The following is a 5,633-nucleotide window of genomic DNA, read 5'->3' as shown; positions in this document are numbered from 1 at the left end:
TTCAATTGAAGTTCGGTTAAATTTTCAGACATTTTACTTTGTATCCAGCAAAATCACAGCTCCAAAAAAAAATTTGGATTTATTGGAAGTTCATCTATAAAATGCTTCTTAGTCTGATTTAATGTAGACCGGGATTTCTCACTTTTTGTTGACAATACCTTCAGGCGGCAAATATGGCAATAAAATTAATGCTGCATTTATTTTAGCTGTAGAAACTATGTATAATGGAAAAATTCATAATTATGACAAATCATGTAACACAAATTGACATAGAAAAACCTATAAATTTAGTGTATGAAGTGGGAAAATAAACAAAAAATGCATATTATTGTTATTACAGTTTTCAAACATGCTGCTATACTATCTTTTCTTTTTAAATCGAGGTTAAACATTAAAACTCTACTTTCAATAATTTATTTTAATTTGCGGAAATTTTTTAAAAAATATTGAAAATATTCTGCTGAAATATCAAGCAGAAAGATAGATTTCTTTATGTAAATTAATATTTTCTCTATCTTAAAATGATTTGTATTAAATTGATATTTACTTTACTTCATGTTTTATGCAAGTAAAAAAAAAGGCTCCACAAATAATGAACATAAGCACTTATTGCTAGAAACATCTGCTGCAGGGAAAGAGATTATATAAACAACATGGGATAAGCATTTAAAAGTCTTGTCTACGAGCTTAACAAAATAAAAGACGGTATCATTTCGGATCCAAAAGCTGATATAAACGGTTTGCATTTATTTTTTATTGCATCAAGCGCTTTTTTTTCCCTCGAGTTTCATCGATTTTATTCAAAGATTGCTAAACAATTATTTTAAAATATTTTCTACGAACACTTTTGTGTTATAAAGTTCTTATTAATTTCTTCAAAATCAATTTTATTTTGCTACTTGAATATTTCATGAAGTTTTGTAATATTGTTTACCCATTCCAAAATATTAATTTTTACTAATGGGTATAGCAATATTTCATTGAAAATGATAAGTTTGCGAACACTTTTGGGAACTACTGTATTAATTATTATATTGAAAAAAAACATTAAATGTAGAGTGGAAGAAGAAAAAATATCAATACTTACTGGGGGATTGGTACATAGTATTTTTTTAAGAAAATAAAAATGCGGAATGAAACAAATTTGAACTATTAAACTAAAAAATACACTTCGTTTAACAGAATTATTTTTGTAAAATTCATGGAGAAGAATGAAAACACATAACCATGTAATATATTCCACGTTGAAATTAAAAGCTTCAAAGTTCTATGCCATTTATAAAAGCGCTGTATATCATCTGTGTTAGTTTAGCTACGGTGGAGTGTTTTTTTTTTTTTTTTTTTTTTTTTTTTTTTTTATAAGTTTAAATTCGTACAAATTCTTTAGTCATGTTTGTAATTTTTTTAACGAAATAAAGGAAGTACGTTTTTGAAAATAAATGTCAACAAACCAATATTCTCTTTTTCAAATAAAAAAAAATAACTCTAGCTAAGCCTAACGTGGAGGTGACTCAAAGTTAACAACACACAGAATTCTAAACCTAATCGAACCGTTCGTTTTCAATTTTAATGTGTTTTAAATACAACAATAAACACAACACTAAACAAAAATGTAAGAATACATAAAAGAAGGCACATTGCACATACAAATTTCAATAAATACTAACCTTTTTTATGAATCCTGTAGGATAATTTCCGTAAGATAATTTAACAAGCAAGTACAAGACTGAAACAAAAATTCCCAGAATGCACTGCAATATGACGAAATCGGGACGAAATAATTTCGTCAAAAATTTGAGATTTCTGGTTTCGTCAAATATCACGTGATTCGGTGACGAAAGGATCGTCGAAAATAACGAAATAGTGCTCGAGGATTGCCGAATCGTCAAAATTGAGCGTTTCATTTTTGACAGTGCGTACGCGATTCTGAGATGATAATACTTCTATAGCGAAAATTTGCAATAGAATAATGAAATATATTGCCAACTGGCAGCATTTAAATGAATCTGTCACAATCAGTAAATGCCAACTGCGTGCAGACATTTTGGGGCCCGTCACAAATGACTTTTACGGGCCCCCTCCATCTTGTTCACCCCTACGTCCCTACATTTATTTCACCCCTCATTTAAAAAATCTCAAGCCCCCTTCAGGCTCAGAACCGGGGCTACAGGAGTCCTCCCCTCCCCTTGTGCATGCCCCTGCTCATTGTATCAACGCCCCAAAGCATGGCCCAGACATGGGCCGGGCTACTTTGTTTAATGGTGCAGGCGCCTTTAATTTTTGTTAACAGATGTACAAATATAAGTTTTTAACGTTTCTTTTTCGTCCCGGGCCCTTTTTCATGCCGTGACGGACCCCATTTTCTGCGGCCTCCTTTCGTTTCCTCAATGTGGGAGTCATGGTCCCCAAAGCTCTAAAAACTAGAGATAAAGTTGATAAGAGAGGAAAGCTTCTTCTGAACTTCTGTTATTTACTTTGGTCCCTGCTTAGGATGGAAAAAAAAATCTGTTTCCAAACGCTATTTTCACATAAAGTAAACAAATTACATGCTTTTTTTTAAGCACTATAAAGAATGCTAGGTGTGAATTTAGTTGTATTAAATTCAATAAAAAATAAGTTGCTCGAAGTGGCCCACTCGGCGGTTGGCCCAGTCGGGGATCCCCGACTAGCCGACCTGACCAGTCCGCCCCTGTATTAGGGTGTATTAAAACGAGCTGATGTGTACATCACATGACTTCCTTTTACTCCAATTTAATGTCATTTCCCCATTACTGGCAATTTTAACGTGATTCAATAGTTTACTCTCTAAATATCACCAACAGTGTCCAAATTAAAACAGATTTTAAAAAGAAATCGCCAAATTTGTCGCCAAGTTGATGACAAAACTTGGCGACCAAAAGACTGGAGATATATCGCCAAGTTCCCGCCAAATAATAACACCACTTGAGTTTACATCGAAATTAACAATGATTTCCATCCAAAAAGTGGCAAAAGACCCCTTTAAGAAACACCCGAAAGCAACCAAAAGGGGAGGTGCACAACTAAGACGCCACTAGGAATCTACGTACCAAATTTCAACTTTCTAGAACTTACCGGTTTTGAGTTATGTGACATACATACGCACAAACTCGTTGTTATTAACTCGGGAATCGTCAAAATGGATATTTTGCGTGTCTATACGTTCTTAGGCACTTATCAACGTGTGGCCGAGTCGAAAAAAAAACTCATCATTCATTCGGGGGTGAGTAAAATGGAAATTGAGGCCGATTTTTGAGTGAAAATTTTTTTGCGAATACAATACTTCCTTTTTTTGTAAAAAGGAAGTAAAAATAGTCTTTTTTCAAGCCGTACGCCCTCTTATATTTTTCCGTTTAAGTCAAAACAATATTGTAAAAAAAGTTACAGATAATTTGAACAACGGAAACGAGCGCCGACTTTCGTCTAAAAGTATGAACCAGCACTTTGTAAACGCTACGCCAAATAAAAAAGAACTCTTTTTAGAAATTTGAAATTTCTGCTGAAAAAACGTCGCCCCCATTCCCCCTACTTGCACCACAAAAACATTTATTCCAATTTAAAAAACATTTAGGTATCCCACACTTGGCCTAAAATTTATAACTTTATTCAAAAAACTAATTTTTTTCGATACATATTTTTTTAAAATGTGAGGTAAATTTTACGAAATTATCAAGCTGAAAAACATAAACAGTAAAGTAGGTTAATTAACAAAATAGAATTTGTTGTTCTTCTGCAATATTTAAGTTCCGCTCATAGTAGGTACTCAAAGATATGGATTTTTTCAAGGTTAAATTAAATCTTTTTTAATACATTATTTTTTTATTATTCATTTGCAGATGTTGATCTGGAAATGTGTTCGCTAATAATTTTTGAACTTGATATTTTATTTAAATGTATACGCATTTTTTTAGAAAGATAAATAGAATAAAAATTATTTTTTTAGAAAAACATTATAAACATTAGGCCAAGTGTAGGATGTAGGATATCTAACAGTATTTAATTCGAATAAATGTTTTTGTGGTGCATGTGGGGTACTGGGGGGGGGCAACGTTTTATCAACAGAAATTTCGAGTTTCTAAAAAATAGTTGTTTTTTTTGAGCAATCACGATTGCTTATTGTTCTCACTTGACAGTCCTTGGTGTTCCGGTTCCTTTTTCAGCTTGGACCAGGCCTGCAGCACCACCGTCCACCGGCGGCGGTGCGGCTGGTCCTGAGCACTGTCCCCCGGAATCCACTTTTGCTGGGCGGTGGCGTCCATGTCCTGCACACGCATGCGCATACACAGTCGCCTACGCGCGCACGCCTTTACACACATACACACGCCTACGTGCACACACGTAAGCCTACATACACACGCACACAACTATATACACCTAAGCACCCAGGAGGAGGGACGTGCTTGGGCGGGGGAGCCATTTCTAGAAACAATAACTCTAACCAGTAGAGTCTTGTCGCAACTCGTGATTGCGAACAACATAATTTGAATTCAAAGTTTCGGAATTCAAATTAGAGTTTTTTTAGATTTTTCCTAGCATACAAGTGTTTGTTTGCTCTTTCAGACGCAAGTCAGCACGGGTTGCCGTTGCGAAAATTATATGCAACTTTTTTCACAATTGTTCTGACATAAGAGGAAAAATATAAGTGGGTATGAGACTTGAAAAATCGACTTTCATTTTTTGTGGGAACCCTAGTTTAAGTGCTGTTCATTTACTTTTTTTGAAAAATAGCGAAGTAGCGACTACATTTCAAAAGTAGTTTGTAGTAGCTACATTTTAAAAAAAAGTAGTTGTAGTTAGCTAATGTTGTAGCAAAGTAAATGTAATTGTAGTTCGCTACAAAAAATGTAGTTTTCCCAACCACTGCTACTAAGTAAAAGCATTGTAAATTTTCCTACTTTATTTTTCTAAACAGTGAGGAGTGCTCAAGAAATGTAATGAAAGGGGTTGCGTAGTACCAATCTACTGTTGGCACATTGGCACAGGTCAATATGGTGCTTTTATGTACTTTTGTTGCAAAATAGTCCCTCACTTTTTTTTTTAACCAGGCATTTAAAGATTAGCAGCGATCACGGCAATTTTTTTCGGCAAGTGTAGTCGAAGCAAAAAATAATAAAACAAATACTGTTCTTTATTTATTTTGCATCTCATTTGACACTCTTTTCACATTTTACGCACAAGACGAAAGAACGCTACAAACTATCTAACACTAACTAAAGATACTATCTCATACTAATCTTAAACTTGTCTCACAAATTTCATCCTTAATTGTGGTTCGTAAACTATGTAGGAAAATTGTGTTGAAGATGTTCAACCTAAACTCAGATTTTGTGCCAGTGCCACGTTCTTTCGTAGATTCTAAATGAAATCGTCTACCTTTCAGAACTATGTCAAAATTGTGGAGGTGGTGCTGCCATCTATCGAGACAAATACTGACTCCCCAAGCAGCATCGTAGCCTACGAGGCTACGGCAGCATTTACCACGTTTTAAAAACGGTATTAAAAGTTACACTCTGGAGCATGGGTGGAGTAGAGGGGGAGACTCAAAGAGTCTAAACCTTCCTTGACAAATCATTAACCCACAAAAAGAAAAATCACAAACAGGGTTCAAAGACTAG

The sequence above is a fragment of the Uloborus diversus genome, chromosome 9 (genome assembly GCF_026930045.1).
Source record: "Uloborus diversus isolate 005 chromosome 9, Udiv.v.3.1, whole genome shotgun sequence".
In the NCBI taxonomy this organism is placed as follows: domain Eukaryota; kingdom Metazoa; phylum Arthropoda; class Arachnida; order Araneae; family Uloboridae; genus Uloborus; species Uloborus diversus.
Note: the sequence above shows the minus strand (reverse complement) of the source record.